Source organism: Papilio machaon, chromosome 10, assembly GCF_912999745.1.
Source record: "Papilio machaon chromosome 10, ilPapMach1.1, whole genome shotgun sequence".
NCBI lineage: Eukaryota > Metazoa > Arthropoda > Insecta > Lepidoptera > Papilionidae > Papilio > Papilio machaon.
This window is the reverse complement of record NC_059995.1, coordinates 2,293,119-2,308,620: the sequence shown is the minus strand read 5'-3', so window position 1 is coordinate 2,308,620 and position 15,502 is coordinate 2,293,119. Positions and strand designations below refer to the sequence as shown.

At 32.9% G+C, this 15,502-nt stretch overlaps 1 non-coding gene across 1 annotated transcript; it reads left to right on the top strand.

Annotated features, from left to right (window-relative positions):
* The first annotated feature begins 688 nt into the window (after nt 1-688).
* Nucleotides 689-768, top strand: Trnal-uag. Its single transcript has one exon. It is a non-coding gene; the product is annotated as a tRNA-Leu (tRNA).
* The last annotated feature ends 14,734 nt before the right edge of the window (nt 769-15,502 follow it).

Here is a 15,502-nt window from a genome sequence, read left to right as displayed (position 1 = left end):
AGAAAGTAAGCAATGTTCTTAAGCTATGCGGCCAGGCTAGCCACTAAGTGAAAAAAGTCAATTATATTACAGTCTTAGGACATACGAGTAGATGTATTTTTTATGTAAATATCAGTCGTTCGTGATCATTCACGCTCGTCGTGGTAGTGGAAAGACGGCGTTAGCGTTTTAGATCTTGTTCCCGGTGTAATGCGTTGGCAGTAATGAGTGAGCGGCTGTCGCGGGACGGACAATTTGTTCGAGCGAATACAAGCTCTTCCTGATCTCATGGCATGATGTGACTGACTTGCTCTACGGTTTCAGTAATGTCAGGGATCTCTCTGGTGTCAGTCATGTGTAACTGTGTGTTTCCACTGCAACACTGGATAGCACCAAATGAAACTTGTAGTCAGACATTCTACATTCATATTGTAGTCTTTGTTTTGTCAAAGACAATGTAATAGAATTAAGTTAATACATGTGTCAATGTAGTAGAAATCTGGGTCTGTTTTTTTATGTAAAATCTAGGTTTTTTCTTTTTTTATACAAATTTTATAAAATCTAGGATAAGATCCTAGATTTTATTATTTTATGGATATTTATAGATTAGGTAGTATTTAGCAGTTTCCACTTTTCATATGCTTACGTATAATGATTTTCTTCCTTTACATCCACAAACAGTATTCCTACTTTTGAGTATCTTAGCGAAGGCAGCGTGGCCGAGTGGTCTAAGGCGCTGGTTTTAGGCACCAGTCCGAAAGGGCGTGGGTTCGAATCCCACCGCTGTCAAAAGTTTTTATTCTTGTGCTCTCAAAATTGATTTGTTCATCTTTTCATTCAATATTTTCTACTTGAAGTTGTAGAGGCAAATATTAATTTACATTTTATCTTTTTCAGGTAAACTCTACATATTTTATATGCTCCAAACTGAAACCGAACGTCATCGAAAAGAAAAGAAATTGGTAATTGTTTTTTTAAATAAGTTTAACATATTTTTGTAATCTGAAACCAAATGGTTCACAAAAAACAAGAGGACAATCGGCATCGAAAGAAATTTCCTGAATAACTCGGATATTGTCGTAAATTGGTAGCATCGTTCGACAACAATTAAAGCAAAATGTACTCTCTCGAAAGGTTGGTACGTCTCAAAATATGTTGTGTTATTTCTGCGCATCAAGTCTGTTGAATTAAGACTATTAAGGGAAAATATTGCTTATACTTTGGGTCATAAAGTTCTTAATTGCTGTAAATAAAATGGTGCAGAACAGGGTCAGTAATCAGTCACAGTATTTGTCATTTGGCATACCACAGACGATCGTTGCTATGGTGTTTCGGTACATTTGCCAATGTTTTTTGCTACGGCTGCAAGGAATGTTTACTTAAAGGGATTTTTTTAAACTTAAACTCTACTATCCTATACTTTCGATTTGTTATGCAGTTTTTGTTAGGGATTGTTGGGCTATTAGAAAACATGTGGAATTTGTCATTTTAAACTTCAATGACAAAATTTAAATTTACGTTTTTTCAAATACTAACTATTTTTTTAAATGTTTATTTAATTATATCAGCTTATAATAAAACTAGCTGTCGCTCGTGACTCCGCGCGGGATTAAAAAATTATAATGAGAAGTCTATGTGTTCTTCCAGACTATGATCTACATCTATGCCAAATTTTATTAAGATCTGTCGAATCGTTCTGGAGATACCTTATAAACATCCATCCATCCAAACAGATTAGAAAGACTAATTCTAGATTTTTTTACAGTTAACATTGTTTTTATAAAAGCTACAGATACACAAGAACTTAATAACACTCTCAAATATGTGTAAATAGTTTATAAATCAATATTTCATTTGTGAACCTTTCGCCCAATCGATGTTGTCTGTTTCATACTTAACGGAGTTTATTTTACGACTTGCTGTCACGAAGTGTGTTTTTATTATTTTATTTTAATATATCCGCCATAATGTTATGAAGATAGCCCGCTCCGGTCAAAAGCTATAACACTTTTATAACTTCCCCATCCATCAATATTGTAATTAAATATTTAAGAAGTTACTCACGAAAATAATAAAAATGTCCCAGTTCAATTATAGCGATGGATTAATCAGTTTTAAATTTATTGTTGGTATTCTGTATTAAATGCTTATGAATATATTTGGTTCCTAAATGTCTTTTTACTATAGTCTTTGAATAAAGACAGAAAGTATCCAATATACTTATTTGAACCAGTACAAAATGTAACATGACCTAAGATTATGAACATTTAATTAACATACACGTATTTAAATAAATGAAATGATAAATTTAATGTAATGCGAACTTCATCTGGTTATTTGTTTGATACGGCCTTGAGCGGTGTGAGAAAGATCGTTTGCGCGGGAATATTTTCATTTTTGGCGCGCTTTTTACGAGTGGTTGGATTTCAAGATGGCGGCGCGAGTGCCATTGTTTCAGTCGACGCGTCAATGAGTGGTGGCATTGACGCCATTCAAAACGAGGGGTTTTGAAATTTAAATTAACTTAGGAGGTGATACGTTACGAACCCGACCCGACCCGTCTTTTGTTTGAATTTGTTTGTCTACGGTTTATTAGTTTTATTTTTTTCGTTTAGCATTTACCGGGTTAACATCTTACCAGCCAGATATAGTACGCTATGAATAAAAAAAAATATTTATCAAACATTACATTACGATATAGAATCTATAGCTTACAAAACACGTCATGAAAAATATTTTAAAATACTTTTTTTTATAATTATAGTCAAATAAAACAAAATAGTTTATGTAGAACTTTATAGGAGACAAATTTTTCTATATTTTAATAAAATGTAAATAAATATTTTACAAGGCAGAAAACCTGGTCCTATATCTTTTAAACTTTAAATTTGATTGATATCTTAGTTCTTAATATTGTTAGTATATTTAGGTAGTCGTTGTAAGTTAGCTTTTACGGTTCAAGTTAATAGTTAAGTTAGTCCGGAGCACGTATATACCGTTGCGTTGACCATCGATCTATTGGCTGGGTTAAAGTCGACATCCTTATGACTATTCATGGCCACTTTAACATCTAACTGTGAATACGACTTCTGCATTAGTCACAGCGGGTGACCACTTGTTTACTGGATTCGGTACATTGATATATACCCTCTGAATATATCCATGAACTCTCTCTAGTTGCACGAAACACACATGCATTAAACCATATTGTCTTCCCACTAATTTTCTTTAAACAACAGAGTCCTTAATACGGAAGTTGATTAACAATTAAAATGATTTCGTAAATGCATATTAAGGCCCTTCGTACACAAAGCTTAAATCATCGAAACCCGGCGATTATAGTCTTTAAGCTACTTACGCATTGCAATGTCATAGAGATTTTGTTCTTCAGTCGCCAAAACCAGTGCTTCGCAATCTTTTTGTCAAGATCGTTGTGAGAAAAGTCAGTGCGATTTTCAAGATGACGGAGTTAATGTAGACAGTTGTAATAATATAGTCGCTATGCCTTTACTGAACGAAAAGACGCGTCGCATCGACGATTCAATGCGTCGCAATGATACAATAATTTCATAGTTTACGTTGCCTTGTGTAGGACCGGTCTAAGGCAAGTTTTGACCGTCAGTTTCGTTTAATTAGGTTAAATACTTTAGATAGATTAATTTAACTTTTTAATTTACAATGCTAGTTACAGTTTAGTTAACAATGCAGTAAATATGATAAAATGGCCTGATTCAGTGTTCCGTTTGCCTAGAAACATTAGACAATACCTACTAAAGATTTAAGAGTATAACCGTTAGTTCGGGTTTCAATTTAACAGTCCATAGTGCTTTGTTTAACCCCGTTGTTCACTTACCATAACAAAACATGGATCGTTCAAGATTCGAGTCACACTATTGTTTAGACCAATTTTCCACTAAGCGACTGGCTTAGTGAAAATAATCACTTGGTGATATCTCAGCAGGTGACCACGGTTGCATGTCACTAAACTGGTGACTATCGAATAGTATCTTGTTATTTTAGTTATTACTCATAAAGCGTTGCTATGATGATAGTTTAATTCTTAAGTTTATACTTAAAATTCATGTAAATTTTATTAATAGAGATGCTCTTTATTAATAAAATTTACAATAAATACCCATCGTTTGCATTTTAGGTCTTAAATTTTTAATAATATGAATTCTAAAAATATGACGACGACATTAGTATCATCTTCAACACCTGAGCGACTAATCGCTTGGGCGTAGGAATTAAAATACTCAGTTAGAAGTTGTTAAAAGTTTACTAGACGACGCCTCATTTGCGCCGTCAAATATTTTTAAATTTTTTACTAATTATGTAAACATGAACAAAAGTTACATGTTATATGTTCATTACTTTAACTGTAACTGTTCCGTAACTTAAGCGTCTTTTTTACACCATAACAAAGTATAAATAATATCAAGTCTCCGGAAATTATTAATACACAGTGTAATGTAAAGATTTCGTTCCATTACTTGTTTAGTATAAACAATTCCTTTCCACTACTTGCAGAAACAACTTGCATATGCAAATTGTTCTCAGAGACTGTAAATAAACGGATACTACTGTAATACGCGTGCTTCCTATGGCGTACAAAGTAACACTAGTTAGTCGAAGTAAACTTAATTTATACTTAGTGATATTAGATTAAGACATCTGACACTAATGTAGAGACATTCTTAAACTCTACTATGTGAATTATTGTCTTAAATCTAGGGTAAAAAGCTATGTAAAATAAAGTTAGTATGTATGTGCTATTTTTAACATTACTTGTCGAAATATAAAAAGAAATATGAAATTTGATGTGTGCTGAATATTCAGAATTTTATAACAAGATGGATTACTAACCACTCTATTAGAGTATTACAACTGTTAAAATATTATACGTACTCATAACTAGATATGTGAAAATTAATGTGATGTTTATGTTTTGGCATAGAAAAAAAGCTTAAGCAATCAAGTGGGGTCGTGGTCAAATGTTAGCTTATCAATTTAAAAATGTAACCTATAACATTCTTGCATACATCAACTACCTTCCAGTCAAAGTTCCGTCTAAATCTGTCAAGCCATTGCGGAGATTACCGGGAACAAATGCGGACAGGTAAAAAGAAAAAAATTTAATGTTGGTTTTTCGTTATAATGAACGTTATAACGAAAAGCTTTCCATAAAAATTATATGTGTATATCTGTGGAACTTTCAAGTGCAGATGTAATTTAGAGTAGTAAGGTAGCGGTTACATTTGAAGTGATAATGTTCTGTGGCCGAGACATTGCAGCGGCCGGTATGCAAGCCGCGTTCCGACAACCAGACAGGACTCAAGTCTGACACACGAACGTAGAGTTTAGAGAGCTGTTGATGTTGATTTAGTAAGTTTTCGAAAGTACTTAGTTTTAGTGGTAAGAATTGTTATGCGACGTAGTTCGTATCTTTATTAATAAGGGAAGGTTGTAAGATTGTAATTTATTTACAAACACTATTGAGAGTTCAATTATCTTTCAGAGTGAACTTGGATTCTATGAGGGAATAAATGAAGTTAGGTATTTAAAGTTTGTTGGGTTACATATGTGTTGTTTTCATTAAGAGTTTGTTTTATTTACGCGAAAAATAATTATTTAACATGTTTATTTGATGCATTCAATTACAATTGAAATAGCATTCGTTTTATTAATTAAATCATATCGATCGATGAAAAGGTTCGCCATATTTTACAGCACTGATGCAAACCAAGGAGCTAAGGAAATACAACTCATTACAAGGCCTCTATATATAGCGACTCTGTCCGTCCGTCGGTCACGTACGTGCTCCATTAATACTTTTAACTAAGAACCGAGAACCACTGAACTTGGTCATTGCTTTTAGTAAAAGTGCAAAACTAAAGGGTGTTTTTTTCTGGTAAAAATTGTGTTTTTCTTAAAATTATATTTAAACATTCTAATATAGAACCTCAACCGTGTTACATGTTGGCGCGACCTTGATTATGACCTTTTAAAGTCTGCTACGATGTAAAAAGTTTGCGTGTGAACGTATTTGTTCCGGTTCCTCTCACGGATGTAGTAATTAATTTTCGTATTAGAAACGTTTAAAACATAACGACGCATGACATTCTTTTACTTCTAAACAGAGTTCCTTATGCTGAAAACAATTACGAAACATTTTTAAATTATTTTAATAAAATTTAATTGTGTCATCAGCTCAAGTATGTCCCCAATAAGGGGCTTAGAGCTTACCCAGTTTATGGATGACTACGCCATAATTAAATACGCTGGCTTAGTAAGGGTTAGTTTACTTTACACATATCATTGAATTTATTCCATGACTAGCTGTCGCCCGCGACTCCGTCCGCGCGCAGTTAAAAAATGGGGGGGGGGAGTATGAAAAATAGATGTTGGCCGATTCTCAGACCTACTGAATATGCTCACAACATTTCATGAGAATCGGTCAAGCCGTTTCGGAGGAGTATGGGAACGAAAACTGCGACACGAGAATTTTATATATTAGATAAGTACAGATTTCATCGCCATATTTTCCTTCACTGTAAGAACGTCGGATATATGTTCGTATGAAATTCGAAAAACTAATTGGTGTATGGCGAGGATCGAACCTGTATGAATGTACATTTCGGTCCGGTCTGGTCAAACGCTTGACAACTGCACCACCACGATCTTTACAAATTGATTACTTAAACATAAAAGTGTATCCGTAGGATAACATATTAGAACATAATTCATATTGTTAATCTGCTGGCACAATATTAGTCTCGACAGTTCCCTAGTACGAGTACAATCGAGTGCAAAATTATGGTTACACACTATTTCGAAGTCATAACGATGTAACCTATATCTTTATAATGAGTGAGCTTGAGTGTACTTCAAACAGATGCTTAATTCAGAGAGCATGTGTTATGGTTTTAACTACACTACTATTTATATACACATCAGTCATATTAATTCGGAAGTGAGACTGTTTTTTGTATGAAGTTTTAATGGTTGTGTTGTCATGATTAAATGTTTGATTTATTAGAATAGATACTGTCAACATGTTATGAATTATTCTAATGATTTAAAAACATATGTTTAGTTTTAGAATGCAACTTCCAACTTTAATTTTCTTTTAATTTAACAGTTATAAAACGAGATTTTTATACAAAACTAGCTTTTACCCGCGACTCCGTCCACGCGGAATAAAAAATAGAAAACGGGGTAAAAATTATCCTATGTCCGTTTCCTGGTTCCCCATCAATTTTCAGCTAAATCAGTTCGACCGATCTTGAGTTATAAAATAGTGTAACCAACACGACTTTCTTTTATATATATAGGTATAGATGAAAGTATTAGAGGGTATGAAAAATAAGTACGTGAGATCCAAGTTAACGATTTATCACGCTTATTTTTATTTTTGTGGAAATGAGATAGTTATTGTTATTCCTTATTTTGACTGATTTAATGAAAATAAACGTGCACTTATTTTATGAATTACCTTCATCCTTTAAGGTCAATCAGTTTTAATATTATTTTTTTCAGTATACTGCGGTATACCGCAATCAGCCGTGGTCAAGCGCTAGTCTATATTTATTAAAATGAATTTCTCGCTAACCCGATACCGACTTCGCGGAGGCGTGCCATGGTACAATTAAAAATTTGTCTGCAATGACCTTCAACGGGCGAGACTAATGTAAAAAAGCAATTAACAATATATTGTTTCGGCTTTGTTAAGATTTGGCAATGAAGTTCTTGCCAGATATTATGCAATACGTGCTCGTACATCTTTAGTCAACTAGCACTCAATGAAAATTAATTATAGTATAGTTAAGTAAAAAGCACTTTAGAACGATAAAATTTATATTTTAAAACGAATGTACCTCGACCAATGAATTGTCATAACAGAAAACAAGCATGAAGTATTGTTTAATGAGTGAGATGTAGGACTACTTATTTCAGTTCTCTTGTCTTTCTATTGATTTGAATATGTAAAAAGTTTAGGAGAGACGTAAGTAGGTAGTTGAATTATTTCATATTTGTATTTCATCCAATGAGTTAAACGCCATATTCATCTAAGTCTTAAAAAACTGCATAAAACAAGTTTAAAACATAAATATTAGCTAAAACAAATTGTGTACCCGAGATATAATTAACCACGGAAGCTCGTTAGGGTATTACGTAAAATAATTTCATGATATTTTATTTCGTTTCAGTTAACTCAACGAATTATTGCTCGCCTAAAATATTTAAAGGGAAATATTAATTTCGCTGCAAAGGAAATTGTGACATCCGTACCAATTAGTCTCGGTTTCATATGTAAAGTATACGGTTTGTTTTCTATTTACCGGCTATTTATATAGAAGCTATTATATTTATAAACCATCTAAAATAATATCTATGGATATTAGGTAGGTACAATTATTATTTATATTTAGGTGACAAACTAGCAAGCGGCAACCTGTTTCACCGAAATAGTGAAGCGACATCTTCCCATAGACATCCGCAACTGCTTAATGGTGGGTAACGACCCACCATTATCGACGGAGGAGGGCACGGGCAGAAAAAGAATATTTCCCCTTAACATGCGTCCCGTCCACTATCAAATCTACTACCCTTCCTATCCTTTTCTTATAAAGAAAGAGTGGGAAAGGAAAGAGATTTCAATTAAGCCTACGGCACTACACTCATCAGACGAATCGCGGAATTGCTTCCACTTCACGCCTGTCTTCTGTGTGGTCGTAGTATTTCACCGGTCGAGCACGCCTATTTGTGGAACCGATGTTGTTGTTGCTGGCGTCTATCACTGTTAAGCCACCTTCTATAATCTATTTTTAACAATTATCTCATAATTTTATACGTTAACTTATTAACGGTTGTTGAAGTTACACTAGACATCAGAACAAAACAATAATAAACTAGTATTTTCTGTACGTATACCCATTGATTTAATTTAATCTTGTAGTTGAAAGCATTTTTTTAATTCTTGTGTCATCCTTATTAAATCTCTTCCGGCAAGTAATAACGTTACTTTATACCAATTTTTACTTCCTACGTAATGAAAGAATGTCGGAAACATCTTAAAATCATTTCCTCTTTAATTAGGTCGCGCCACAAAACACTCGTGTCTAAAATAGTTTTATAGCTTTCCACTTTCTGATTTAGTTCGCTTGATCTTTAACATTGTGGCAAAGAAGTTAAATGTTAGAATGCCGTTTGGTTTAGTGTTATAAAAAAAGCTATTTTTTTTTTGTTAATTAAATAGACTTAATAAAATTAGTTTTAAACATAGCAGAAAATGATGTTTTCATGGGAAAAATACCATTAACAAATTTTGGGCTAAAATGTAACTGGCTGGGTATTGTCAAGTTATTTTGAAAAAGGATTTCTGTTCTAAAAATATCTCTTTCATATGTTAATTTCTAGAACAATCATTTGTTCCGTCCGTAGTATATCATAGCCCTGATAATTCTCTAGTTGTATGGCGTATCTTAAAGTTTATCTTCTTTTACGATTATACGGCTCAGGTCTGATAACTTGGGATAAGAAATTATTACCACCGTAAAGTAATGAGCCACTAATAATATTGTATTTAATGTTTTATCTTGACACATGCATCTTGTTCCCAGCGTTATCTTTATCAAACTTGACTACTATTCCGTCCTTCCTAGAATGTTTATTAGTTTACTAGATGTGTCATTGTTTTAAATACAGTCAAAATCTGTTATAACGACATCGAAGGGACTACTCATATTGAGTCGTAAAAACCGATAGTTGTAAAAACCGGTGACAGGTATTAATAGGAAAGATATGTAATAACATTCAGCCAGGACCTTTGATTTTGGTCAATTTAACCGGTATGTTGTTCTAAACGATGTCGCTATAAACGGTTTTGACTGTATTATTATTTAATTGCATAAAAACTTTACGCGTTTTATCTAGACTTTATTTTTTATGGTCAGGAAGTTATCAACATTATACTATTAAGTTATACGAATAATTGGTACAAAAACTTAGGTTAGTACTCTGGAAAAACCTGAGATAATATATATTTGTGTAGATGTTTCAACAATGAAATCGCTTAGTAATTTTATTAATAATACAAACTGAAGGAAAAAGCAGACGAAAGTTCCAAGGCACCATTTTGTAAAAGGTACAAAACAAACGAAGGTAGTATTATTCAGTTATTTTATTGACATTAGTAAAATTTATAAATATAGGCCTTAATTTCAAAACTAAATAAAACCAAAATGAAAGTGACATGTTATATTTTAGACTACCACTAAATTGAACTTTCATTTTATTTCCTACCTCAAAACTCTTCGCCGCAACATCATAGAGCGCTGTAAAGATGTAAGTTTATTATTATTAGTCGACCATTCCCTAAATTTATCAACCCCTATCAATTGAGGCTTAAAATATGTAAATAAAGTTGACAAAAATAAACATGCGCTCGTGACATGACGCGAGTTAGGGTGACCACATTTTACGGGATAAGGGACAAAAAGAGATACTAATGATTTTAATTATAATTGATCAACGCGGTAATTGTGACAATCTTCAAGGACTTACAAGTCTTAATATGTCTACTTCCTAATAGGGGAGTGGATAAAAGCCAGTTAATCAGTTTCTGTCCGTGATTAAATTTCTGTTACTCTTTGTATTGTTAATTTCTGAATGTTCAGAGAATCCATAAAGTTAGATAAGAGATTCTATGTACAATCAAAAATTTTATCCATTTATATCAAAATATGTGTTGTAGAAATCTTTTACCTACATTTCAGTTAAATGTGTCGCTAAAAAAAGTCATATCTTGCTTTTTAACTGTTTAACATTGTCACCGTAGCCGTAACCCTGTCGTAGAAACGATGACCAATTAGCAGCGTCGGGAAGCGCGATATCGTCTTACGAGTTTTTGTATCGACAACACCACGCCAGAATCATTGGCTAGTAATTCGACTCCAGCGGGTTATAAGTTCTTGCTAAATGCACATAATCGGCTAAAATATACATTATGGACGGTCGAGTTGGCGATTGTAGCTTTTATGGCGAACACAATTATATCTAAGGACTTACTAGCCAAAGTTAAAAGTTGCGGAGACTGGTAGATTTTTACTTATTGAATAAATAAAATCGTATTTTAGGTTAGATTTTCACTACTTTTGACGTAACTTTGACAGTTTTATTAAAAAAATGGGCAAAGGCTTTTATTTTATACAGCCATAAGTCGTGTATGTTGCTTTAATAAATTAAAAAAAAAAACTTTGGCCACTTATTAAAAAAACTGTCAAAGTTACGTTAAAAGTAGTGGAAATAACTAAAGTATAGTACGAATTTATTTATTCAATATCTAAAAATCTACCAGTCTCCGCAACTTTTAACTTTGGCTAGTAAGTAAGTACTTGTATATAATTGTGTTCGCCATAAAAGCTACAATCGCCAAATCAACCGTCCATAATGTATATTTTAACCACATAATCTTCTAGGAATCTTCTTTGTTCTACAAAGAATTAAAAAGAACTGTTGATGGATGACTACCCAATATTACATCACGATGGAAATTCTAAAGATATTGATGGGTTCCAATATCTTTCAAATCTTCCGTCAATATGTGTCTATGTGGGATCGGCGCATAATTATTTTCATCACCTACATCGATCATTCGTCATTTAATCGTCACTCCCATCTTAACCTTTCACTCAATAATTGTTCGCGCGGAATTTAAAAAAACTAAATTGGGAGCATACGTATTCTTCCAGGCTATGAACTACATCTATTTCAAATTTTAAAGTTATTAATGAAGCTGTGCTGGAGATACCTTCAAACAAAAATCCATCCATCTAAAATTCCGCATTTATAATATTAGTAACATTGCATTTTATAATTCAAGATTTTTAAATTGAAATTATTTACCATTCTTAATAAAAAGTACACAAACCTAAAAGTATTGGTACTTTCAAGTCCAGACGGTCAGTCAATACAGATACAAATGTTTGCTTATTAATTAAATTGTTTGCACAAAATTGCTCGTCGCTCGAAACTCGCAGTGCAGTGAAACTTTTACTCCGTTTGTGTTGATTTCTTTTATTATTTGCGTACTATTTACACTCCGTTCTTTGAATCGTTTATTTTACTAAACAAGCAGCAGTTAATTGGCCAAAACGGACTGTACCCGCATAATATTCAGATTCAGAATACAATTCGCATGGCATCTCACTCAAAGTATTTTATAATGAAAAAATAATGTTTTTTAAGTTAACTTAATTTTCAGTTAACACTCTTTCCCATACAATTCACCAACAAGATTTGAATATGCGCAGGACTGGCGTTAGGGTTGGGCGCGGTTAGGCGACGGCCCAAGACGTTGGACCTAAAAGGGCGCCTCAGATCTGCGAATTACACAATTTCACATAATGAGTGCTAAATAAATCTCCTCCAGGGTGCTAATAGATCGTTACTATGGATGGGTTGCTAACCTGTATGTATAAAAAAGAGACATACCTACCAAGGAAAAGAGATCGGTAGAACATAAGGCTCATGGACTAACGTACTTAGATCTCTTCAGTATGATTAAGCAAGGATAATACAGCTTTTTTCATTCAGATGAAGTATATGTGTATAAACATTTTATTAAATTTATTTATTTTATAAATGACAAATGCATTTTATTTTATAACAATACTATGGGACATAGGAATGGATCCTGTTGTTATCAGATGATAAATGGAGTGCTATCAATCACGCTTCGGTATCGGGAACGTGACGCAAATATACACACAGACAAGCCGGCACCACGCTTTATCATATATTTATCGCTACAAATATGTGCGTAGTAATTGCATCATATTGTACTTTACTGATATAAGTGAAACTAATGCCATAGAGTGCACACCTATAGGTACTTTTAAATTTATATATTGTAAAATTAATATATGCAATTATCAATATTGCATTATTATTTATCGAAGATGGCAACATAAGTATATTATGCAGTATACTTAGCATGATTTCCTTAAAATTTTACAACCAAAGACAAAAAAAATCCATAGACACGCCATTACTAAATAATAAGAGAGATATAACCTCTTTAGTAATCCTCACCAGTTGGGCTTGCTCTTGTCAAATGAGCCCTTTACAAGTTCTTTTTGTACACAGACTATCTTTGTCCGCGAAGCGAGCGGAAATAATTGGACGGTACTAAAGGCGTAATCACACTAGAGCAGTAAGGCACAGCAGTAGACATTGCAGTATAATAATTGAACGAACACTTGCTGTCAAAGCAGTACCGTTTAGCAGTACTGTCTTGTACTCGGCATGTAAGTTTAAGTAATAGCAGTACTGTTATGCTTGATATTTCTGCCTTTGTGTGAATATAGCGTAAGGGCGTTCTTACACGCGCACTTTGAGTTCCTTTAACGTTGTAATTCACAAATTATGTAAAGGCCAATGATACCTAGAACTGCAGTACAAACGCGACTAAAACATATCTACATTCTAAAAAAAACACTGCTAAAAAGCAGTATTTTATGTCTAAAAGGACAAAATATAAAATCTAGATTTACTTTTAAAATTACCGACACTGAGATACTTCTTCTTCTTCTCAGCCACGTAACACCCACTGGGCTTAGGCGTGCCCCAGAGATACCACCCCCTTAATAAAATGTTCACGCTTATATAAACAATTTTTCCATATAAAAACAACATCAAAATATACCAACATAAAAATTATGAAATGTTTATGATACATAATTGTTAAATGAGCTAAATCCAGAAATTAAATTAAAAAAAAGTAGCATTGTTATTTACTCGTAATATAATTTGTACTAAAATATTGTAAATGAATCGTCGCGAAGTAACGGAGAGGTACTTTGACGTTTTAATTATAATTAAATTTATACAAGACCACGGCAAATACACTGGCAAAAAGATACAAGTTTTTTTTATTTGATTCTGTTTGCGCTTTAATATCGAAAAGTTTTACCTTCTTTTTAGTCTTTATAGCTCCGCAGTCGGAAGTCTTCGTTCGTAGTATTTTCTAAGTTGAAATAGTTTAATTGGAAATAAAATGAAAGGGACTCATTTTTATATAAATTTGAAATGGAAACAGTATTTCTCGTAAAGGAATGCTTTATTACTAGATGTTGTAAAAAAAAGTATTTTCTAATCTATTCTTCTATATATATATATATATATATATATATATATATATATATATATCTATATATATAAAAGAAAGTTGTGTTAGTTACACCATTTATAACTCAAGAACGGCTGAATCGATTTGATTGAAAATTGGTGGGCAGGTAGCTTAGAACCAGGAAACGGACATAGGATAATTTTTACCCGTTTTCTATTTTTTTTTATTCCGCGCGGACGGAGTCGCGGGTAAAAGCTAGTATAATATATAAAAGAAAGTCGTGTTAGTTACACTATTTATAACTCAAGATCGGTCGAACTGATTTGACTGAAAATTGGTGGGCAGGTAGCTTAGAACCAGGAAACGGACATAGGATAATTATTACCCCGTTTTCTATTTTTTATTCCGCGCGGACGGAGTCGCGGGTAAAAGCTAGTTTTATATAAATGTTCCAGCATTAGAGATATTGTTAAAATTGATATAAAAATCGATTTTTAGCATAATTAATATAACGAACCTTAATGTAACATCCAGTAGCTTTAGAGCCGCAAAGTCGTTCTTCTTTTTACGTCCCGGGACGAATTAAAAATGTATTTAACGCCATCGATGACCAACTTGATTAAAGATAAACAGGTCGATGATAAATATTTGTTTTATTTCCCAGAAATAAATACTGAGTACTTTAATGCAATTAATATGTTGTGAGAGTGATGTTAAAGAATTTTCATGGAAAGTTTTTTACCGTTAAGCCCTTCTCGGGTGAGATAATACTGAAGATTCTTGCTTGATAATTACAATCTGATGACAAAAAGTATACGTTTTCATACTTGTTACCATAAGGGGATAAACAAACATTAAACTTTTGGCGTAAACACCAGAACATACCAAATAGAGATGCACTCTAGAGAAAATATTAACTACAATTATCTGCTACATGTATTCTTCTCATGTAAAATAAATATTCGTATAAATAAAATTAATTTTACTTTATAACGGAATGCAAAAAAAATTACACAAAACATCACAGATCGAGAATAAAATCAAAACACTAAAGTTAGAGGTAAGTTATAATTATATTCATGAGCGGAAACACCGCTTAAAAACAACAGAGGGGCCAAGCGACCTTGCGGATCAACCTTCCGAGAAATTATCAAACGCAAAACAAAACCGAAAGAGCGGAACCCACGTCTGACGAAGGTCTGAAGGCAACTAGTTAGAAACATTTTCTCTTCAATATAAAACAGCAACTATTTCAAATTAAAAAAATTAAAGCTCCAGTTAAAATACTACCAGTCAAAGGTAAATCGGCTTGCATCAATTATGTTCCACGTTGCTAAAGTATTGGTCAATTTTAACTAATCATAATATGTTCAACCATCATTCTTCATCAAT